Below are 25732 nucleotides of genomic sequence, written 5' to 3' on the forward strand. Positions count from 1 at the left end.
TAATCTACACATACGTTTCCCTCAACCCAAGGGAGAAGGATTATAATGAGCATGAGTTTTCACTGAATGTGTTCTTCTACCAAATTGCTGATTGGAGGGGAAATGGGGAAGGAGAAAAGAGAGAACTGTGCACAGTGGTTGTTAGTTACTGTCGAACTGCGCCTGAGCCATAGTGACAGGCTAGAACTGTGTGTCAGAGGAGACCTGTGCTCCTCAGCAGTTGCCAGTTGGTGACCTCTGTCCAAGAAGCAGATTGTCAAGTCTTTCGGCTGAGGTGTCTCTGGCTGGGTTCAAATAGCCAACCTTTTGGCTACTTGTCAAGCACTTAACTGAGCCACCTGGGCACTCCTAAAAAATGTTGTTTAAGGGATGTGAAAAAGGAAAGCTTTCAATATCTTCTTGCTCTCTCTTTTATTACAGAAAATGAACCTCCCTTCCGATGCCACCAATGCACCGTTCAAATTAAAGGTCTCCCTAGCCAACGTAGTTCTTAGTTCTGATCTCAGAGTTGAGGCTCTGTGTGAGTTTATGGTAAATTAGCTTCGATAGCTTAGATTATTTTGTACACACGAGGGCAGAACCTTCCTCATAGATTTCACTTAAGAGTTTTCTTTGCGTCTTTCACAAAAACACAAGCAAAGGCATATTTGTCATCTGTAACAATTGATATCAAAGCCAGGCTCTTTGTCACCTGGGATGTATTCAAAGGTCTTTAAAGATCAACCAAGAGCTGATAGCCTGGATCTGTGCCAGGGCTCATACCTCCACCTCATGCCTGCCTACAGTGAGAGGCACCCCACAACCAAGGAAGGAGAGCATCTGCTTGGGAGCTGGCTTTCTGTTGATCGTCAGAGGACACCTGGGCATTGACCGTTTGAGGGAGGTTCTCGAAGGGTGCCACCGCAAAATACCCAGAGTATTATTGTTATTTTATCCGACTGTTTTCTCCAGATTTTAGAAGTGAGGATAAAGCACTCCAGAATGAATGTGTATCGATATTTACAGAGAAGCCTGTACCTTTCAGCATCTGGTGCTGGGGCATAATATTCAAACGAAAACTTTAAATGTACCTATGGAGAAAAACAACAAGACCAACAACGAAACAAATCCCTGGAAAACAGTAAGAAAAACAAACAGCTTTCCAGAAATGAGGCTCAGGCCAAGTAAAAGGGACGCTAAGCGGTGACCTTAGAGACAGAGTATAAGTCATGGTAATGTTGTTTGCAAAGACAAACTGGTTCTGTATAATGAGGTTATTGACCTGCACGGTTTTCGAGCAGTTTTAAACCTGAGAATGAGGCTCACTAAATCTCAGCCTCCAACATTAGTCTGAGAAACCAGGGCTGATCAATACACAGCCCCATTACAGGCTTTCAGGAACCTTCATCATAATGGGGTCATTATCATTTTTGTCAGGTACAAAAAGTAAGGCAAGCCATGCCTAACATTTCGTTATCTCCCAACTCGCCTTTGCAAAGGAAAGCCATGGATTCGCAATATATGGAAAACTGACCTGGTTCTCCACCTCTCTCCACGTGTAATGGCCTATAGATAAAGGAGTCTCAGACTTCAAAATGCACATGAAAGAGGGGAAAGGACTAGAGAGCTTTCTCGCAGGCCGTCCTGTTACCACACACAGAGAAGCAATTACATGACATTTCACTAAAAATTCTTGACCCAATACAGAACAGAAGTTCTGACCCAGTACAGAACAGAAGCCGAATGTCCTCTTTCATGAGAACGAGCAAGGGAGACAAAGAAAGGTCATGGGCCATATGGTCACTCTTCACAGCTCTGGAAGACAGACAGTAGGACGCAGTCGCTTGATTAGCATTAAGCCAAACAGTATGAAAAGCATCAAGATTGGCAAGCAAAGCAATAAAGCCCCAAATAATTTAATCTACCTTGAAGGTGGGACTACTTTCGCTATTGATGGCAGTGCTCCAAGACGGAAATGAGTTCCTCAATGCAATGGCTCGTTAATCGCTTCACCATCCATCCCGGTATATAAACAGGACATTTTGATCAAAAAAACAGTCCTACCTCTGTTCTTGCATGATGGCAGGACTGTTCTTTTGATTCCACATATACTTATTTAAAAGGGACGTCTGTGATTACAAATTGACCGTTCCAATGGCCAATGGACAACAGGGGAAGCATAAGGTATTACGAGGTCATGAATATTCCAAAAGTTGCTTCATTACCTTCACTGGCTGAGTGGCTGGTTTCTCCTTGTACAAAATCTGCCCTTTAGACAGAATCCTTTCCACATCTGGCTGTTTAGCTTGAACTGCGACTTCAGTTTCCTGGGGAAAAGGAGCCATACAGTGCAGATTAACTTCACAGTTAGCAATGAAATTACTAAATTTAAATATACCCCTGGAGCCTCCACATGTATCGCAGATCAATTTCTGCATGGCCTACAAGGGCACAAAATGCTGCTCTTCGTGCAGGGGATAGAAATAGAGGTCTTAGTGAAAGCCACTGATAGAAACCGAACATTAATCCACGAGCTTGCTGAAGTACATTTTAATACCATTACGAAGATATTATTAATAAAAACTCAAATCAAATAACGAGAGGAATAATGTATGCATCTAGTGATGTGGCTAAATATGATGTTTAGTTTAAAAATCTTGGTAACAGTAATGTTCACTATACTGACTTCTCACCTTAACAAGATTTTCTTGGGGGATTCAAAGATAAAAGTGTGTTTCCAAGTAGAAATAAAATAATTTTTCCCACATCATGGAAACGATTAAACTTCATTACAAAGAGTCAACACTTAAGGAACAGTATCAAGTCTTATTAATTGTTAGGTAGTTAATGTGATTGGCCTTTTGAGGAATAGTTAAATGCATTTTTGTTTGTGTGCGTTCCTGTGTCTGGAGCGGACTGAAGCAAGACAGAAAGAAGCCAGCAAACAGAACTTTTGATATGTGACGATGAAGAGCTTTATTGCTAGCTGCTATCTGGCTCTCTTGAAGCAACAGCTACAGCTACAGAGATGAGCATAAATTGAACCGGAAGGAAGTGTACTCAAGTACTAGAGAAGATTTTTATGATAGAGCATTTGTTAAACACTAGGATAGACTTTTGATTAATCAATGTCAGGCATCTGTCAGGGCCTGGGCAAGCTTCCCTAGTATCTTCCTTCTTTGCCTAACTCATAGACTCCCAGCTCTGCTGTGGCTTGTGTCTTCATAACTTTGGTTCCTGATATACTATTTTCTATGAGTCTATCAGGGTATGAATTCCCTTTATGTCCAGTACTGCATAGTAGGGCATCTTAGAATGGAGGATCCTCACATCCTGTAATAAGGGACACTTTTTCAGTTCTTATTATAATAGGTGCACAGTGAATAATAAAGACCGCAGAATAGATGCATTTGAAGTATGGTGCTGGTAAAGAATAATGAAAGAATAGTAAATGCCCGAAGAACCAACAAATTTGTCTTGGAGAAAGTACAGTCTACTGTTCCTTAGAAGCAAGGATGGCAAGACTTCATCTCACGTTCTTTAGACATATTATCAGGAGAGACCAGCCCTTGCAAAAGGACATCATGCTTGGTAACATAGAGGGTCAGCAAAAGAAGAAGACCTTCAATGAGATAGATTGACAGAGTGGCTGCAACAATGGGCTTAAAAGTAATGACAGTTGTGAGGATGGGGCATGGGCCTGGGCATTGTCTCAGACTGTGGTAAATGGCCACTGAGTTGGAGCCCCATCAAGGCCACCTGACAGCAGCAGCATTGTAAGAGACACACTGGATATTTCACAGGACCACAGGTGCTATAAAAGGATCATGACGTATCTCTTTTCAAAGTGCATCATGGGGTCACATTTTGATATAGTGACTGACTGATCACATGTCTTCAAAAACAAGAAATGGCCGAGAGGCCCGTCAACGAATAAATGCATTCAGAAAATGTGGTACATGCATACAATAAACACTACTCAGTCAGTGGGATAAATGAAGTCTTGACACATACTACAGCTATAAGACAATATGCTGAGTGAAAGAAGTCAATAGCCAAGGACAAATGATGCATGAACAAATAAACCCAGAAAAGGAAAATGCACAGAGACCAGAGTTGATCAGTTTTTAACAGGGTTTGGAGAGACGGGGGAAGGAAGGTATTATCACTTATGGAATACTGAGTTTATGCTGTTGAAAAAAATAACATTGACTAATGGTAGGGCTGCATAGTCAATTACTGTTACTACTGTCCACAAGTTGTACACACATACAAAATTGAATTGACAAGCATTGGAAGAAAGATGTTTTTTCACGATAACAAAAGCGTAGCTGCTGAGGCTGCTTGTGTTCAACCAACACATTATGAGATTTAGTTCCTGATTTTGGAGGTTTAGGGTTATAGTTTAGTGGAACATTCAAGGAGATTGACCTAATAATGTGTTTAGTGCTTCTGTTCTATCTCCTAGCTCATTATTAATGCCTGAGGTCTTAAAAGCTGGCCATCTATGGCCAGACAATGGTTTCTATGCATCTGGAGCAACAGAAGAAGAAAAGTCAAGAATGGGCAGAGAATGTAGAATGCCTGGCTACTTGCCTCTATGAACAGTTGCCATGAGACCAGAACTGGATGGTGTCAGGCTACCATTACTGATAATTTTGCTCAAAGACCTTATAAAAGTATTATTATCAAAAGGAGGATTATGCAAATAGATTTTTAAATTCTCATGGTATCCAGTCTTTCTGAAGCCATGGAGATGGAATAAACCCTTGAACTTTTTGTTCTGAAGTAAATTTTAATCCTTTAATCAAAAATTTTCCCTGAATATTGGGGCCAGGGTGTGGCACCCCATCAGACTTCACTAGTAAGCACTCTTAGAGGTCAACAAACCAACTATTTATAGGTTTTTCTTTTTGTTGTGTTTTGTTTTGCTATGTCTTGTTTCTGTGTGTATTAGAGTTTCTGCATGTCTATCTAGATAAGATAGGCAGGATAAACAATCTGGAGGAAAAAACAATGGGGCCAAAGGTTCTGGGGGGAAGGGGGAGTCAGTAAAGTGGGAGGTAGTGGAAAAGAAGAGGGTTGTCAACAAACCCAGGAAAAGGGAAACAACAAGTGATCTAAACTCGATAGTGAGGAGGGCATAGGATGCCTGGTGTGGCTTGATAAAGGGCAATGTAGTCCAGAGGAATTACTGAAACCCGAATGAAGGCTGAACATGATAGTGGGGACAAGAGGAAAGTAAAAGAAAATAGAGGAAAGAGATAGGAGGCAAAGGACATTTATAGAAGTCTAAATACAGGCATGTACATATGTAAATATATTTATATATAATGATATGGAAATTTATATTTATATGTTAAGTATTAAGGTAGCAGATGGACATTGGATCTCTACTCAAGTCCTCCCTTGATGCAAGAACAATAGGTTCTAATAGCCCGGGATTCTGCGATGCTTGCCTTCCCACCACTTAACTGACAGCGCTACCAGGATTCCTAAAAAGACTTCAGGTGATATATACATATATAAAAAATTTTTATTGGGGGCTCATATACCTCTTATCACCATACATCCATTGTGTCAAGCACATTTGTACATATGTTGCCATCATTGTTTTCAAAACATTTTCTTTCTACTTGAGCCTTTGGTATAAGCTCATTCCCCCCTCACCATCCTCCCTCCTTCATGAACATATGATAATTTACAATTTTTTCACATCTTACACTGACTGCTGTCTCTCTTCACGTGTTTTCCTGTTGTCCATCCCCTTGAGAGGGGGTTATATGTAGATCAATGTAATCAGTTCCCCTTTCCTCCCCCACCTTCCCCTTCCCCTCCTGGTATCACTACTCTCATTATTGGTCCCGAGAGGTTTATCTGTCCTGGATTCCCTCTGTTTCCAGCTCTTGTCTGTACCCATGTACATGCTCTGGTCTAGCCAGATATGTAAGGTGAATTGGGGTCATGATAGTAGGGGGGGGTAGCATTAAAGAAGTAGAGGAAAGTTGTATGTTTCATCGGTGTTATACTACACCCTGACTGGCTTGTCTCTTCCTTGTGACCCTTCTGTAAGGAGTTGTCCAAGTGTCTACAGGTGGGCTTTGGATCTCCACTCTGACCATCCCTTCATTCACAGTGATACGATTTTTTGTTCTGGAACTTTGATGCCTGATACGTGATCCCATCAATATCTGCTGATCACACAGGCTGGTGGTGCTTTTTCCATGTGGATGGTGTTACTTCTCAGCTCGATGGTTGCTTGTATATCTTCAAGGCTATAAGACCCCAGATAGTATATCATGTTATAGCTGGGCACCATCAGCTTTCCTCACCACATTGCTTTTGCACCCATTTTGTATGTGAGTATTTTTTACTAAGATATTTTTACACTTCAATAATTTAACATTAAAACTGTATAGAGCTCCAAACCTCAAAATATTATTAAAATCATGCTAAGGTATTTTCTTTACCTTATTTTAAATAATTTTTGACATATCTTACACTATCAAATGCACCCATTCACATACAATTATGTTGGTCAATCTTATTGCTATCAGCTCCCCATTTCCTCCCACCCCCTCTCTTCCTTTACTTGCAGGGAACCATTGCTCCTGTTACTGTTTCTGCAGGGTTATCTATCTTGACTTTCATGTTCTGAACAATCTTAAATATACAAATGAACATATGCAAATCTAAGATGATTAATGAAGTAAGGGGAGGAAATGTTAAAGAACTACTAGATAATTATGTGAACCCTCAATGCCATGCCTCACCCTTGATTTATCATCCTTTCCATGTGAACCTTCTGAGAGGGACTGTCCAATTACCTTGGAGGTGAGTTTTGGGTCTGTATTGCATCTATGACCCTTCTTATCGATTTGGTTTCATGCTTTTTGAACTTCTGATACTTCTTCCCATTGACATCTCATGATCACACTGGCTGGTGTGCTTCTGCCATGTGGGCTTTGTTGCTTCCCTGCTAGGTGGCCGTTTGTTTAATTACAAGCCTTTAAGACTCCAGATGCTATATCTTTCGACAGCCAGGGACCCTCAGCTTTCTTCACCACATTTGCTTATGCATCCGCTTTATCTTCAGCGATCATGTTGGGACAGGCTGGTGTGCTTCTTCCATGTGGGTTTTGTTGTTTATCAGCTAGATGGCTGCCTGTTTATCTTAGGCCTTTAAGAGCTCAGATGCTATATCTTTTGATAGCCGGGCAGCATCATCTTTCTTTACCACATTTGCTTATGAACCCATTTTGTCTTCAGCAATCTTGTCAGGAAGGTCAGCATCATACAGTGCCACATTATTAGAACAAATTGTTCTTGTACTGAGACAGGATTTAAGTAGAAGCCTAAAGTCCATCTGCTTCCTTGTTATATGTATATATATATACACATATAATTTCTCCCTTTCTATGATTCATTGCAATTAATTTATATTCAATCAATCTTTTTATTGGCATCTCTTCAAGTAGGATTCAATTTGTGTGGTAGTTTCGCTCCTGTGTCAAAATATTTATGTATTTTAATTTTCCTCTAGGGAAGTAAGAAAAGACCAGAGATACAAATGTTTTAGCAAACAAACAAATATTTTGCATTGCAGGCACTTGAGTGTGAGAATTCAAATTACACACTTTAAAATCATTGTATTTGAATTGCAGTGAAGAGTTCTTAGTTTTGGTTTATAATTTTAATGAAAAAATAATGCTGGGAAAGATTGAAAGACAGCACTACTCTTATTAAAGGAGCATCTTCCATGAGCTAGCATAGACAATCTCAGTGTTCCTTCCACACTGCCCCACATCTTTTCTTCTTTGCTCATGGAACCTAGCGAAATAAGCATTTCTTTTCACTTTCTCACAAACTTAATTTGTCCCTCTGACACAGACTGGCAAGTTGCCATTTCATTGGGTGCTCGTGGCATTTACACAGTTAAAAAAGTCTGCACCAGACAAAAATGCTTCTTATCTCATCATACCTTTATTTAAACAGTTTCCTGAAGGCAGAGCTTGTCATTGGAAGATAAATAATTTACTGATGTATTCAATTTTGTCTTCTACTCCGGCTCACTAGGAATCCAAACTGACTCCACGGCACCTAAGAGAGTGCCCTTGTGCCATGAAGAACAATGGAACAGAGTAAGCAGGAGAGAGTGTGATGGAGTGACCCTCAATTTTATCAAGCTTATAGGCCTTCTCCAGAAAGGTGCGCCTCTTTATTGATAACAAAGTGCTCAAAATACATGAGAGGAAGTATTGCCAGCCTAATGTCTAAGGAGCATTGTGAAATGCCCTACCTTTAAGTCCCTGATAAAGCAATATTTCAAGGTCACATCATTGCCTTCTACCATCACTGTTGTCACCTCTTCATCTTTCATTGACATTATTATGAGTTTAAGTAGTTTTGCTCCCGACCCCATAGAAATATTGTGTTAATACACCATGCTCAGCACTCAGTTATTTGATATTACTACTTCTTGGCACATTTTTGGAGAACTGGATCACAAATTATATGCACCTTTGATAAATCCCTTAAGAAATGCCATTTTGAAGATGAATTTCTATAATTCACCTCACCACATTTGTTTGCAGCGTAAATGTATTAGTTAAAAGATAGTTAAGTTACTCAGGAATAGATATAAGTACTTGAAGGGTCAACAGTTGTAAATCCAATTAAATTCACTTAAAATCTTTCTTAGTATATTTTTCTTAAGTGTATTTGAGAGAAATGTACCATAGGAAGGTGATAACTATCTTGGAGACATGAAGCAAACACACTGCCATCGAGTCAATTTCAACTAATAGTGACCCTGGGCAGAGTCCTGGACTTGGAATCTTTAGCATAGTCTCGTCTTTCTCCTGTGGAGCAACCCGTGAGCTTGAACAGCTGATTCTCCTGTCATCAGTTTAAAGCTCATGCAACAGGGCCAACAGGCTCCTTGAAAATATTAAAGAACAGGTGAGATATATGATAATATTTGGATATCCTTCCATGGAACTGAAACTGCATAAGAAAAAAACTAAACAAAAAAAAAACACTCTAAAACACAACAACACAACAGTAAAACAATTCCCAATGCAAAAATAAGAGAACGCTGCTAAAATTCTTATCTGTCCTAAAAATACTTGCACACTAAAACAAAACGCACTGCCATCTAGTTGATTCCGACTCATAGCAACCCTGTAGGAGAGGGTAGAATTGATGCTATGCATTTCTGAGATTTTAACTCTTTATGGCAGTAGAAAGCCTCATCTTTCTCCCATGGAGCAGTTGGTGGTTTCTAACTGCTGGTCTTGCAATTAGCAGCACAATACGCACAACCCACTATGCCACTAGGACACTTATTTTACAAATTCTGAAGCTGAAGGAGATTAGACCAATTATCCAAGATGATTTAACTTGCAAAATGTCAGAACTGGGTTTACAATCTAGATGTGTGTTGTGCAAACCCTCAATTTCTTCCTTACCCTGCTGTGCATAACATGTGTGTACATGCATGTGAACGCACCTATGTATGCTTATTATGTCTTTTGCTAAATTTGGTAGATAATTTTCTTAACATCATGTTAATTCTTCCTCCTTCTCTTTAGTTCTAATATTGTCCACAATATGCAAGCAGCATATACATGAGAGAAAATCTTGTCTTTCTCTAAAGAAAAAGAAATACATTTCTACATAGTTTGACCATGCTTCAAGAGTTTCTCTTTCTGGGCATGTGATAAAAAAACCAACAACCCTGATACGCAGGTCAGGGAACTGGTTTTGATTAACCTTTTATTTTACAAATGCCCTCACATCTTGATATGATTTTCAGATAAGGTGAGAATGAAAACCTAGCTAATTATTGTGGCCAGTTTGGGGGAGTAGAGAGTGTTCAAATTCAAAGAACATTCTGACCAAAAAGTCTTCATGGGATTTCCATTAAAAAAAATTTCATTTCCATTAATAGGACATTTTTATTGTGGGGCTACCTCCTCATGGCCCTGTCTTATTATTAATCTCCCCTGCAGTCCAAGCTCATGCACTTGGAGTTCAGAACCTCCTGTAGACAAAGGTAATAACATTTTCTCTGTACTTTACTAGCTAAACTTAGAGTTTTAGTTTTATCACAGTACTGAAAATTCACTACAATCTTGTGCATAATATTAAGTGGGAATTTGCATTAAGTGGGTAATATGGGCTAACCTTTCATTAATATTCACTAGAAGAATAGCACAACCTATTTTTTAAATCCAGTCCTAAGGAACCTTGGTAGTATTTTCTGATCAAGACCAGCAGTTCAATCCCACCAACTGTTCTATGGGAGACAGATACGGCTTTCTGCTCTCCTAATATTCACAGTCTCAGAAACTCTATAGAGAATCACTGTGAGTTAGAATCAACTCAGTAGCAGTGGGTTTTCTTTTGTTTTTAAGAGGTTTTTGAGAAGCAGTAACTCTTTAAGTTCCTCCAGTGTTGAGGAGAAAAACAAAAACCTACCTTACTGTCATGCCATCAATTCTGATAGCCTTAGTTTTTCTTATTCAGTTGCATTATTAACTGTCCAGTTACTGTTGTAGCAACCAGTGAGGCAATGGTTAGTGATGGAAAAGAAAATAAATATTTTTGAGGATAAAAGTGGCAAGTCATATGCAACTCAGCATACCCTGTACTTTTCTAAGGATTGGTTTATTGAAATTTGTATTTCTAATTCAACATCCACACATGTACACTTAACTAGAAGCATGATATCCATAAAGACAGTAGCCACGATTTGTCTGTCATGTTTTTCATACTGTGGTGGCCTGCGTGTTGCTGTGCTGCTGGAAGCTATACAACTTGTATTTCAAACACCAGCAGAGTTACCTGCGTGGACACGTTTTCATGGCATGTCCACACTAAGACTAAGTGGCAGCAGAACAATAACAGTTTGACTGCCAAACATTCAGAAGGAACCCTGGTCACCTAGTGGTTATGTGTTGGGCTGTTAACCCCAAAGTCAGCAGTTCAAAGCATCCAGCTCTGCTGTGGGAGAAAGATGAGGTTTTCTAACTCCTGTAAAGATACAGACTCCAAAACCTACGGAGGCAGTTCTATCCTCTCCTATAGGGTCGCTACAAGTCAGCCTTAATTGATGGCAGTGAGTTTGGTTTGGTTTGGACCAACATTCATGGAGGATTCAGAGAGGCTATGGAACGGAGGAAATCATTGCCAGATAGACTGTGGTTGAAAACAGAAAATATTATAAATAGGTTTTCTTCTGGTTTTGGAATGTTTGTTTTTTTTGCTTTGTTTTTGACTGTACGTATCATAGGAAACTCTGGATAATACCGAAAAGAATGGAAATCCCAGAAGACTTCATTGTGTCCATGTGGAACATAGACCATGAAGTAATCTTTCAAATAGGACAAGGGGTTTGAAACCTGGAAAAATGTGTCAGGGTCCCTTCTTCCTTTCATCAAATCATTTGAGAAGCTGGCCTATATAAAGAAAAGCACAGCATCAGAACTTGAGGAAGGCCAATTAACAATACGGATTACAATGGAACATAAGAGGCAGGGGGACCTTTACAATTGGACCAATATGCAACACTATGGTAATCGAGAACAAAATTGAAGGAGTTGAGGATTTGGATTCACAAATCAAAGTCCCTGGAAGTAGCACTAAAGAAAGTAGATGTTTGCCTTGTGCCGAATCAGCTGAAAAATGTCTCCTTTAAGGGTGAGATACTATAGATGTAACTTTGAGGATTTGGTATGGCATTTTCAATGGTCTGAAATGCACATGAAAATTGGACAATAAGGAAGATGGACGAAGAATTGATATCTTTGCATTATCTTGTCAATGTATCACGAGCTGCCAGAACAAACAATTTTGTCTTGGAATAAGTACAGCTCGAATGCTCCTTAGAAATAAATATGAAAAGACTTCAGCTCACGTACTTTGGGCATGTTATCAGGAGGGAGCAGTCCCTGGAGAAAAATCATTGAGCTAAGTAAAGTGGAGGGTCAGCAAAATAAACTAAATCCTTCAACTAGTGGCTACAATGGACTCAAATGCCACAATGATTATGAGGATGGCACAGAACCAGACAGTTTTTTCTTCTGTTGCGCACATGGTTGCTGAGAGTAAGAATTGGGTGGGTTGTCAGTGACACAGGTGAACGTAGTTCCCTCATTATTGATTTTGGGCTTAACCATCTGAATTACTATGGTACGGAGATTGTGGGCCTAAGTGGTTATGTGGTAGCTCTGAGCTGAGTCTTTTCATATTTGACTTTATTCAAGATTTGCCTTTAAGGAGCCCTGGTGGTGCAGCAGTGAGGCACTAAGTTGCTAACAGAAAGGTAGGTGGCTTGAATGTAGCAGAGACATGGCTAGCTGCTCGGTAAAGACTACAACCTAGAACACCCTATTCCACACTTTCTCATGGAGTCACCAGGAGTCTAAATCAACTCTGGGGCACCTAGCAGCAATGTCTTCCTTTTTACCACCAGGAGAGAACAATCTACCATATAAGAGCTGTTCTTCAGTCTGTGTTCTGATATGAGAAGACACTTGGCATAGATCGACTGTCCAGATTAAGGAGAAGACTTGAACTTAACTCACAGTGTGGGCCTAGGTTGTAGTTTAGCTGTAGATCTGTAGAAACATGAGTGATGACTCAATGTTTAGAAAATATGTTACTAGCATAAGGGGAGTGTTTATTACTGCAGCAAGATCAGACATTTACAATATTGTAGTTAAAAGAAAGAAACCAACAGACCAACACACATGCACACATACATGGGGATGAAAAGACCAAAGCACATCTTTAAAATTAACGTGCCCTAGTCACATATACCAATGGCTCCATTGCTCATTCCACATACAAACTGTTTGCTGAAAAGTGTCCAAAGAAACGAAAAATGGAATGAAATCAATATTGTGTTAGAGTCTGATTTCTCTAGCCGAGATTGTCAGGAGACTCTGACAAACGAAGGCTGATGGATGACAAAGCACAACATTGTGCAGTTGAGTTTCTTTCGCTGTTCCCTCATGCTGGGTTATGTTCTTTTATTTATCTACAATTAGGTTTGCTAGACCACGGCATTGTGGCTCTCCTTCACTGCAACTGCATGCTGTCAAGCTGACTGACAAAGAATGACAGGTGCTCTCTTTCCATTCTGAGTTAATCAAGGGCAGTCCACCCAAGGGAGGCTTTTTCCCCCTTCTGAGTTTGAGATTTATGGATTTCAAAAGTCATCTGCAAACAGACAATGTACCATGCATGCTTAATTTTTAAAATGTCAAGTGTGACGAAGCCAGGAGGACCTAATCTATTAACTTGCACACCTGGAATGTTCAAGGCCAACAAAAGTGTGGACATCAGGGTGAACCTCTGCTAATGAGAGTGACATACAAAAGTCACTCCTAAAAGTCTTGCACTCTCCAAGCTGGCGTTTACCTGAAGAACCAAGGAACATAGCATGAGCCATACAGGCACACCCGCATTCATCTCAGCACTCATCCTATTAGCAAAAAGACGGAAAAAACCGTAATGCTCATTGGTGGAGAAGGGGGAAATTAAACCTCAGAACATGCTCAGTGGAATGCTACTCAATGTTAAAGAATACTAATGATTCTGTGAATAACCTGATGGTATGGATAGACTTGGAGAACATTATACTAAGTGAAGTGAGTCAATCACAAAAGGAAAAATGTTGCATGAGAAATTTATATATATATATATATATAAATATATATATATATATATATATATCACAAATAGGTTTTAAGGTTTTCACACCAAAGGAAAGAGAATGTGAGAGTACTGGTGGTGCGAAGAGATAGGAGGGAAATGGAAGTTGTACACGAGCCAGTGAGTAGACAGGTGGTAACTGGGATGAAGGGAAGCTAATATACAACAATGGAGAGAGGGAGATAAGACAAAAACGATGGAAATAGGGCAAGCCATTGGAGGTTTGATAAGTTGTTGAATGCAAAAAATGATGACAGGATCGGCAAGCTCTCGCCCCATTCAAAATGAAGTACTAAGGAAAATAATTTATTAAAGCCAGGGAAATAAATAAAGGGTCCTAACTCCATGTGGCTGTGGAATTCTTTTGGAAAAGTGTTATCTTACACCACAAGCCAAGGTCCCAGTGGACTCGTTACTCTATTCCACAATTTTTACTTAGCACCTATTTGTTAAACACAATTTCAGGTATTGAATGGTGCTTTGTTACACTTACATTAAGATGAAGAGGATGGACTGTAAAACATCAATAATAACATATCAGATAGATGAAAAAGTAAGCATCTGATGGGATAGGAGGCATGTTTGGGGGACGCACAGCATTATCAGCTTGCTATACTGTGGTGACTTCTATGCTCCTTAGCTGTTGAGATTTATGTTAGTAGTATTTTAAATACTAGTAGAGTCACCCATGGTGGTCAGGTTTCAACAGAGCTTCCAGACTAATATGAGGAAGTAAGGCCTGGAAATCTAGTTCTGAAATTTTTGCTAATGAAAACCATATGGCTTGCAAGGTGATTTTTTTCTAACATGGAGTTGGAGGTGAGCCCTGGAGGTTGGAAGGGACCCAAAAGGCACAGGTGCTGCAATAACAGACTAAAGCACACCAACGATGGTGACAATGGGCAGGGATGGGTAAGGAGAGGTCCTGTCGTAGGTGAAGTCAGGAGTAATCATAGCCGACTCTGAGACACCAATAGCAACAATGCAGGGAGGGATGGTGGGCTGTGGTCATTTTCTAACTGGTTTCCAGGGGAGATCCACTGAGAAGGTGATCTTTAAATAAATATTCCGAGAGCTGAGCAGCTATTTCGGGGAAGAACAATTCATACCGAGGAAATAGCAATGCAAAGGTCGGTGGCAGAAGTGAGGCTGGCATGGCAGGTTCATTAAGAAGTCAGGAGGTCAGGGTGCAGGAAGCCCAATGAGCAAAGGGGAATATTACTAGAAGCGAAGCCAGAGCAGTAAGCAGGGCTAGGTCTTGCAGGGCATTTTCGTGAGGACTTTGCCTTTGACTTGGAGTGAGATAAGCAACCATAGGGCAGTTGCAGCAGAGGACTAGTGATACACTCTGACTTTTTTAAAAATTTAAATCATTTTATTGGGGGCTCATACAATTCTTATCAAAATTCATACATCCATCCATTGTGTCAAGAACATGTGTACATTTGTTGCCATCATCATTCTCAAAACATTTGCCTTCTACTTGAGCTCTTAATATCTGCTGCTCATTTTCCCCCTCCCTCCCCACTCCCCCCCTACCTTGTGGAACCCTTCATCATTCATATATTATTATTCTGTCATATATTACACTGTCTGATGTCTCCTCCTGCCCTCTTCTCTGCTGTCCAATCATTCTAGCTGCTGTCTAAAGATTAGTCTGAAGGAATGCAGAAAACCAATAAACGTTATAAGCAGAGGCCTGAGGGGCGGGGGTTGAATCTTCTTCAGAGATCAACGCTGTGTGTGTGGAACCCGGAAGCCTTTACCTTGAACAACTGGAGACACAGAGTTCTTCAATGAGGACTCAAGCTCCCATTTGCTTTAATACCAATACCTACTAAAGGATCAGCTTTCAACTGGTGCTACCCAGGTTTCACTGCCTTCCCAAGTTCTTGGAAGTAGAGCTCAAATGGCCCATTAAGTCTTAAGTATTTACTCTCTGGCCCTTGACAAGCAAAGGCAAACTGTGACTTGCGCGGAGCCATATACAGCTCTTTCAGCATGTACATGTGGCTCTGAAGTTAAATTTGTGGAAAAAAATTAAAGGATGTTATTCAAGTTGTGGTGATTTCCTTTGTTTGTAAACATAGACTGATGGCTCTCGAATAATGTTTACATCAAGCATCCTCAGACTACGGCCCACGGACCACATGCAGCCTGCTGAGGACATTCATCCAGCCCGCTGGGTGTTTTTCCCCCATTTTTTTTTACTTCAAAATAAGATGTGTGCAGTGTGCATAGGAATTTGTTCATAGTTTTTTTTAAACTATAGGCCGGCCCTCCAAGGGGTCTGGGGGACAGTGAACTGGCCCCCTGTTTAAAAAGTTTGAGGAGCCCTGGTTTACATTGTGGTGAGGGACAGAATACACACTTCCATCTTAAAAGCTTGCTGACACCTGAGCTAGAGGATAGTGAGGTTGTGAGTTTGAGGCTCTAAAATCATCATGAACTTATGGGTAGATATTCGTCAGGATGCAACATATAAAATATATTCAGGCTTTTGCCTCCTTATATGGCCTTGCTATTATTGTTAGATGCCATCCAGTTCACACCTGCAGACAGTCAAAACATTGTTATACTTAGTTACGCTTTAAAATAAGCTTTGGTTAACATTTCTATAGAGGCCTCATAGGATTTTCAGGTTGGCCCGTCATACATCCTGCATCCTGCATTAGCAGCTATAGACAGTGTGTAACCAAATGAGTGTGGCTGTATTCCAATATCACCTTATTTACAGAGACACATAAAACCAAGAAATTGATATTCAGTGCCATTGAAAAGATTCTGGCTCATAGTAACCTTATAGGGTGCAGAAGAACTGTTCGCTATGGTTCCCAAGGTTATGTGTCTTATGGAGGTAGACAGTTTCATCTTTCTCTGAGTGGTTGGTGGGTTTGAACCAACAATTTTGTGCATAATGCTCCAATGCTTAACCCACTTCACCACCATGGCTCCGTCCAAGACACAGTGGTGTGAATGTGACCCTTGGACTATATTTTGCAAAACTCTGCATTGGCTACTACAGTTTTGTAGGAGGTAATCAGACTAGAGATGAAGAAACTCTGGGTACGAGATTTAGTTATTTTAGAGTTAAAGTAAGGCCCTCACTTTCCCAGTGTTTCATCAATTTGATCAGTAAATGAAAACTCCTGATATTATTAACTTGCAAGCTCTAATTCTCTTGGAAACCTGAAAATATTGGAATGTTGCTTCAGATAGAAAGATAGATATAAAAGAGAGAGAGAAAGAGAGAGAGAGAGAAATAGACAGATAAAACCAAATCAAACTTAAATTCACTGCCATAGTGTTGATCCTGCCTCACATCAACCCTATAGGACAAGGTAGAACTTCCCCTGTGGGTTTCCAAGATGGTGAATTTTTACGAGTCTTGCTTTTTGGGGCAGCTGGTGGTTTCTAACTTCTAACATTGATGTTAGCAGACCAAAGGCCTCAATTGTTAATTTAACATCTGGCTTATGAGATCTATTTATGATCTATGTAGGTGTAATGGAAAGCTATAGCTTTGAGGATTCTTTGAGTAGAACTCTCCTTTCATGAGGCTTGGAAACTTTATGGAGTTATTGTAAGACATTATCTTCTGGGGAACATGAAGCTTCTAGGCCAGGATTGTCCAATATGTGAGTGTTCTTCTCCTGAATCTACACTGTCTTCTGGGAGCAGGTAGGTGCTGTCAAATGTCATTCACACCTCCGGATGATTCTGTAGATGCTGCAGAGATTGCTATGCATTCTACTGCATTCTACTCCCACTGAAGGGAAATGCCTAATGCTATTTACAGTAGGTACACTGTGTTTCTGGTGCTCATCCTTCCAAGTAAATTTGATGCTAAATGTGGTCAATTGTAGTCTTGTTCTCATTTATACCAAGAAAAAAGCATCCCTGATGAGGTTTACAATAATCACTTGTAATATGCACATCTTATATCCACAGGTTAGCTGTTCCACAATTGGGACCCATTGAATAAATTATGGTATGTCATAGTTTAATTGGCAGCACTTTTTTCTTTGTGACAAATAAGAGAATGATTCATATTCTAATCAATGGTGCCCTCGAAACAATGAAATATGGTAGGTGGCCAGACTATTTATAGGAGGCCAAGATCAAATGATTTAATAAATGCAAAGGTAAAACTAGCAGCTATTACATGTAGAGAACTTATTACACACAGACACTCTTCTATGCACTTAATATAAATCATTTTAATTAATTTCCCCCAATCTCAACCTTTTCATCATACATTATTATCATTTTTCTCATATTAAAAAACTAGTGCCATGAGAGGTTAGGACACTTGCCTAAGGCACAACGTGACAAAGGGTGTACCTAAGATTTGAATCCTGGCCTGTCGGATGCAAATCCTACATCCTTGATTACTACACTATGAGTTTGATGAGTTGGTTTAAGTGTGGTACAAATATAAAATTGGGTTTTCTTAGATGGGTTTCACACTTATAAATTAATCAGTGTCATTTTGATTAGATGGTATAGGTTTAAATCCAGGTTTTTCCACCTTGGCATCATCAGCGGATTGGATTAGACCCTGCTTTGTTGTGGGGAGGAGCCTTGAGCGGTTAGTGGGTTGTAAGCTGGGCTGCTAACCATAAGCTTGAATCCACGGGTGAACGAGGAGACTTTCTCCTCATGTACAGAGTCACAGAAACGCACAGGGCCAGGTCTATCCTGTCCTATAGGATTGCTATGTGCTGGAATCCACTTGACGACAGTAAGCTCTTTTGAGGACCTATCCTAGGCAGTGTGGGCTATTGAGCAGCATCTGGAGCTGCTCCGTACAAGATGCCGGTAGCCACACACTCTAGTCTGTCATTTGTGACAGACAAGCACAAACCGTCTCCAGGTATTGCCCAATGTCCCCTGATGGAGGAAATCACCTCCGGGTGAGAACCACTGAAAGACTGAATAAATGAGTGAACAAATGGTTATGGTCTACATTTTGTGTATGCATGGAAGTGTATGATTCAATATGAGTATCTTTTCCTCCCTTATCTTGTATGGAATATTGTGTGATTTCATCTGTTTATATATTCTCCCAGATGCACTATTAAGCACTCTATGACTCTTAAAATGCATTCAAATATGATTTTGATGAACTCTACCAGTAATTGCATGTTTCAGTTTCTGGCGGAGTGGTTTTTTAAAACACTGCTTTTTAATATCCTAAGGGGATTAATGGAACACAGGAGTCTATGAAATAAACAAACCAAAAGCAACCCTGTGATCACCACGTTGCTTCCTGCTCATGGGGACCCTATAGGAAAGCATAGAAGTATTGTATCACATTTTCAAGGCTGGGAATCTTTAAGGGAGCAGAAGGCCACCTCTTTTCTCCTGCAAAGTGACAAGTAGGTTCGAACCACTGCTAACATTTTGGTTTGCAGAGGAGTACTTTAACCACTGCGCCACTGGAGATCGTCCATGGAATGGAGAGGCACATGTATGTGGCAGCTAGCCATTGTGCTATGTTTCTGAATCATTTGTCTTCTGGCTTAGCAATGGCTGGTTATAGCTATATTATCTTCAATGATAATATACATCTGAAAGATATTGTCTATGTAGTTATTATACAAAGTTCTTAAAGTCTTGACAGTGAGTATTCATTTTTACAAATGTATGCATTATCAACCACTGAGGGTTACTTTTAAAATACAAAATAGCAGGTCGGGTAATAACTATTAATAACAAAGAAAAGAGCAACTCAATTTCGACTTCATGATTGACACATTTCAAAGGAAATGAAAGGTTTTTCTTTATTAGGTACTGCAGCAAAATTATAGTTATTATCTAAAACATTCCTTTCTAAATTCTTCCATAACTTGTAAACTCAAGCAATCAAAAAGATAATTGAATTGAATTCATGTTTGAAATAATATAGCAACACAATTTCTGAATTTGTTTGTTTGTTTTACCTTTCCTGAATGGGTTTTTCTAAACACAGTAGAAAACACACACACACGTTAAGGTTACTGAAATCAAGGAAAAGACCATCTGATGGACTAAAGCCCCTTCTTGGTGCACATAAGATATCTGTCTTTGTCTTGGAGCCCAAGTCTAGGCTGTTAGACTTAATTTTTGTACACTTGCATCTTTCTGTGATTTCGTCCACTCCAGCAAAGAGTGAGTGTTTCCACTGGTCTCATTTAAAGTAAGTGATAATAAAGTGTGGATCTATATATTATTTTTAAAATAATTTTATTTGGGACTTGTATAACTTTTATCATACCCATACATACATTCATTGTGTCAAGCACATGTGTACCTTTGTTGCCCTCATCAGTCTCAAAACATTTACTTTCTGCTTGAGCCCTTGGTATCATGTCCTCATTTTCCCCCCTCCCTCCCTCTTTGTCCTCTCTCCCTCATGAACCCTTGATAATTTATAAATAGTTATTATTTTGTCATGTCTTACATTTGTCGATGTCTCACTTCTGTGGGTCTGTATTTTAAATGCATCAAGAGACTACACCTTCTAGACTCTAAAATATACCGAAAACTCCCTACTACTACTCCCAATGACTCAGTAAGGTAAAGCAAACCACCCAATAGAAAAGTGATCTAAGCATTTGAATAGTCAATGCATATAAGGAAACAGGAATATGGAAACTAAAAAATAAATAAATTCATACTCTTTCCTGCTGCTGGTGGAACGCAATTTAACATATATAATAAAATGAATGATGTAAACACACTGCGGGGACAGCAATTCTCCTGCTAGCTATGCTCACATGGGTTTGTGACAGGCCCTAGCAAAGAATATTCTTTCCACATTAGTTACAATAGTGAGAAATTGAAATAACTTCATGAATGCCCATCCTTAATTTAATAATCATATTGATTAGTGTGCCTCTATTAAAATTGGAATTAATTTTTCTGAGCTTATATCTTTAAGCTAGAGTCATTTTAAAATCTTTGTCCTTACTTCACATGGTTTAGAAATTCTACTTACCTTGTAATGAACACAGTTAATTCTCCTATTCATAGTGAAATCACTTAAAACATTAAAGATAATAAAATAAAAATGCTATGTCTAACAAATCCGACCAGTTATAATGGAAGACTTGGTATGAGGTCTCAAATAACCTGTTTGGTTTTAGTAAAGATAAGAGATTTTTGTGTGTGTGCATGCAAAATTTTATATTTTCATTATCATTCTAATTATGTAAACAATTAGTTCCTACTACTATGTGAATATTAGAAAATATGCTCTAATATATGTTACCGTGAATTATTAATTTTGGGATTTATGTGAACTATCTAGGAGTATCTGGATGGCCCAAATGGTTAAGAATATTGACAACAAGTCAAAAAATCAGCGCTTCCAAACCACCCAGAGACATCTCAGAAGAAAGGCCTGGTGTTCTACTCTCACAGATGGGGTTGTCATGACTCAGCATCAACTGGAGGCTGACTAACAATAACAACACTTAGCTCATCAAATAGAGCCCTGGGCGTGTCGTAGTTATGTGTGGTGCTGATCAACAAAAGGTCAGCATTTGGAAACCACAAGCCCACCTGCTGCTTGAGAAAAAGAAGGCTTTGTCTCAGAAACCTACAGGGGTAGTTCTACCCTGTCCTGTGGAGTTGCTATGAGGCAGGATCAACTCAATGGCAGTGAATTTGGTTTTGCTTTATCTCATCAAATAAGTTAAAGGACACAGATATCAGTCTATCCATATTTTCTCTATAAGTTGTTCATAAAAGTTCGCTAAAAAGGAAATCTTGAAAACTATAAGTATGCACACATAGCTTTGTAATTTCATGGGTCAGTAAGTAGAATTTTAGTTGTATTATATACCTTCTTGTGAATGTTTCCATTTTTTGCCTTCCAAATGCTTTATAAGCTATTAATTTCAATAATGTCAAACTCATTTTAATGAATAACACATTACATAATCAATTATTATTGTCAAGGCATTTTGAACTTTTCAATTTTCAAGTTAAACCATTTATTAAAATGGTTAATTATTCAGTGCTGCTTTTATGAGCTATATTCTTTGTGCCGTCTATGGTCAGTAATTACTGAAGATTCATCATCTCTTCAGGAGACACTGAGTCTTCAGGAGATGGAGGCCATAACTTCAGAGTTATTGGAAATGCATAGTTTACCTTTCTTATAAGTATATATGAATTTCTTTGAAATTATACATGGGATTAAATACATTTATACTTGATAATAATTTAAGTAATTAACGTGCTATTACTAGCCACTTTTTCTTATATAAATATATGATTTTCAAAAAATAGAAAATAAAATGAAAAGAGAATGAAATTATTTATAAACATTTTAAAACAGATACACACATATATTGCACATACTCCTTTTTTAAAAAATAATCATTTTATTGGGGGCTCTTACAAATCTTATAACAATCCATCATTCAATAGTATTAAGCACACTGGTACATATGTTGCCATCAACATTTCCAAAACAATTTCTTTTTACTTGAGCCCTTGGTATCTGTTCCTCTGTTTTCCCCTCCCTCCTCCTGCCCTCCCATCCATCAAGAATTGGATCGTTGATCGATTATATATTGTCATTGTTATTTTGTGTCTTATATTCTCTGTGTCTCCCTTCACCCACTTTTCTGTTATTCATCACCATGGTGGGGGAGGACTGTATACCCAATCGTGATAGGTTCTCCCTCTCTCCCCCACTACCCTCATGACATCACTACTCCCACTACTGTTCCTGAGGGTTTTATCTGTCCTAAATTCCACATGTTGAGAGCTGTTATCTGTACCAATGTATGTACTCTGGTCTAGCCAGATTTCTACGGTAGAACTGAGTCATGCTAGTGGTGGGGTGAAGGAGCATTCAGGAATTAGAGGAATGATGTGTGCTTCATTGGTGCAACACTGTAGCCTGATTGAATTGTCCCTTCCTTGTAACCCCTCTGTGAGGGGTTGTACAATTATCTACAGATGCAATTTGGGTCTCCACTCCAATCCCCCTCTTGCATATCAATACAGTTCTTTGTTTTGGGATCTTTTGATACCTGATACCTGCTCTCATCGACACCTCATGATTACACAGGCTGGTGTGCTTCTTCCATGTGGGCTTATTTGCTCCCCTGCTAGATGGTTGCTGGTTTACCTTCAAACCTTAAAGACCCCAGACACTAAATCTTTTGATAGACAGACCCATTCGCTTTCTTCGCCGCATTTGCTTAGGCACCCATTTTGTCTTCAGCAATCATGTAGGGAAGATGAGTATCAAAGAGTGACAGGTTATTAGAACAAAGTGCTCTTGTTTTAAGGGAGGCCTTGAACAGAGGCCCAAAGTCTGCCCCATACACTCCTATTAGTCTATTCCAACAAGTCATTGAGACCTTATAAAACAGAAAACTGCTCCACAGAGTTTTCAAGACTGTAGATCTCTCTGGAAGGAAGCTGACTGCCTCAGCTTTCTCCCTTGTGCAGCTAGTGGATACAAACTGCCTACCTTTCATTTAACAGCTTAGCATATTGTTCCACTTGGTATATGAGCTATATACATACACAGACATATAAACACATATCCAATATATCTTAAAATATTTATTCATATCTCCAAGATATGAATTAATTAATTGAATCTGCTAATATTATTGTCCAAAAGAGACCAAGAAGCAACTAAGAAAGGTGGGAAAAGGAATGGAGCCAAATGTGTAATTTGGAAAAACAGAGGTTATTTCTAAATCAAATTCACTTGACAAAATAAATAATATATGATTATTTTCAATAGCAGAAATCAGTGTCGTAAGTGAACTCTCAGGACACAAGACAGTAAATTCAGAAGAAAATATCTATGGCATGTCTAAGTAGCAAATCGATTGCATAAAGTTTGATTATGGTCTTACTGGAAAGAATCATGTGATTTCTGATGCATTTTCACATGAATAAAATGTAATTTTATTATGAATTTGAATATCTAAATAGTGCTTAAAATTCTACCACCTGGATACTGTAGAGTTGCTCTGGGAGATATTTAGCTTTAAGTGATTTTTCACCCATAATTTTGGGAAAGAGTGTTCTTTAACTCTCAAGCACAAGTGGAAATTTTAATTGGCAGAAGTTTATTAGATGGCAATTGAACATTAAAACACCTGTGCTGAAAATAATTACTTTTGAAAGTGTTTAGTATTAAATCGTTATATATTTGTCCTTAATCCCTTATGAAAAATAAAATCTCAAAGATTTTGGTCATTGCTTCTTTTGTAATTCCCTACACCACCAAATACAAACATTTGCAAACACACACACAAACACACACACAAGTATGTCGAGTGACTTTATGTTACTTTAACTTCTTGGCAGTCACCTTTACCCATAACGAGAGTCTTATTTTCATTTAGAGTTGTCATAGTTATGAATTCATTATTTTTAAGTTTGTTTTTGTTTTTAGTGATACCTCAAAGAATCAAGAAGTACCTGGAGGGGGTGGGTGTCCAAAGAGCCCTGTTGGGCCATTCGGTTAAGTATTAGGCTACTACTTCAAGATGAGAGGTTCAAACTCACCAGTAACTCCATGAGAGAAAGACAAAGCTATCTGTTCCTATAGAGATTTATAGCCTCAAAAACTCTAGGGAGTGGTGCTCCTCTGTTCTATAGGGGCACAATGATTCAGAATTGATGGAAGTGGGTTTGCCTTTGGTTTGGTGAGTCTGCAAATGGTTAATTTGCTCAATAGCTAATTAAAAGTTTGGAGGGTCAGTCCATGCAGAGAGAAACTTGGCATGTTGCTCTAGTTCTGAAAAGTGAACCATAGAAAACCCTATGGTTTATAGTGTTACTTTCACACACATGGGATTGTAAGTACTTAGGGCAACTGGTTTCTGATTAGTAACCAACAGTAATGACCTCAGCTGTTGGCCCAATAGGCATCTTCAAGAGGAGATTTGACTCAAGATAAACTTATGTAAACCAGAACAAACCAGCAAAACCAAGTTGCAGTCACATTAATTCCAGCTCTTAGAGACTTCATGAGGGTCACAGTAGAAGAACTAAGCTCCATAGGGTTTTCAATGCTGTGATCTTTTGGAAGGAAATAAAGTTTTCCTCTGGGTAGATTAAAACCTTTAACGTTTCAGTTAGTAGCTCAGAACTTGTTTGCACCCCTCAAGGACTCAACCTGTGTAACTCTGCATACTTCTTTCTTTTGTGACTATGAACCACCTTAAAATTCTATGGTAGTAGAGTCCTGGTAATGTAATGGTTATTGAGTTAGTTTATCGTGCCAACGTGGCCGATAAACACAAGTGAGGTTAATTGAAGGGGGGAGGGATAAATGGCTCAGTGAGCTGTGCCTTTCTAGTTATCAGGTCTTTTTCTTTGTGATGGTCGCACCAGGGTGCAGCTGCCTTATCAGTGCCCTGCTTCAGCTGGCAAGGCTCAGTTCCTGCAAGACATCCCCAAGGAAAAGCCACCTGGACCTACCCCGATGCAGCCCTGGGTGCTGGAGCACCAGTGTAGAGACCCCTGCAGCGCTGAGATGTTTACACATTCACTGACTTGGCTTTCCTCCTACATTTGGCACCGTTGTGTCTGTTTTGTGAGATGGAGGAAGACTTTGTGGACTGGTGTTGGACATATGGGTTAATGTTGGATTGTGGGCTTGGGCAGCACTGGGGTTGGAGGTTTTCTGGATGTGCACTTAACCTTTACATAAAACTCTCTCTTATACATGAGGTTTTGTGGATTTGTTTCTCTAATGTACCCAGACTAATATAGTTATGCATTGGGATGCTAACCCCAAGGTCAGCAGTTTAAAGCCACCAGCTGCTCCACTGGAGAGAGATGGGGCTTTCTACTCACATAAAGCATTACAGTCTTAACAAGTGGCCATCTAGCAGGGAAGCAACAAAGCCCACATGGAAGGAGCACATCAACCCTTGTGATCATGAGATGTTGATGGAATCGGGTGTCAGGCATAAGAAGACCCTAAAACAAACAACCATTTCAATGTGAATGAGGGGGATTCAAATGGTAACCCAAGGCCCATCTGTAGACAGTTTGA

The 25732-nt window shown here is 39.3% G+C and overlaps 1 long non-coding RNA gene across 1 annotated transcript in view; it reads right to left on the minus strand.

The window, feature by feature from the left end:
* The window catches only part of LOC142433069 (uncharacterized), a 61654-nt gene that overhangs the window by 15566 nt on the left and 20356 nt on the right, over positions 1–25732 (minus strand). Inside the window, exon 2 of the long non-coding RNA XR_012781081.1 lies at positions 2205–2306. This is a non-coding gene — a long non-coding RNA (uncharacterized LOC142433069). The remainder of the gene's footprint in view (positions 1–2204; positions 2307–25732) is intronic.

The sequence above is a fragment of the Tenrec ecaudatus genome, chromosome X (genome assembly GCF_050624435.1).
Source record: "Tenrec ecaudatus isolate mTenEca1 chromosome X, mTenEca1.hap1, whole genome shotgun sequence".
In the NCBI taxonomy this organism is placed as follows: domain Eukaryota; kingdom Metazoa; phylum Chordata; class Mammalia; order Afrosoricida; family Tenrecidae; genus Tenrec; species Tenrec ecaudatus.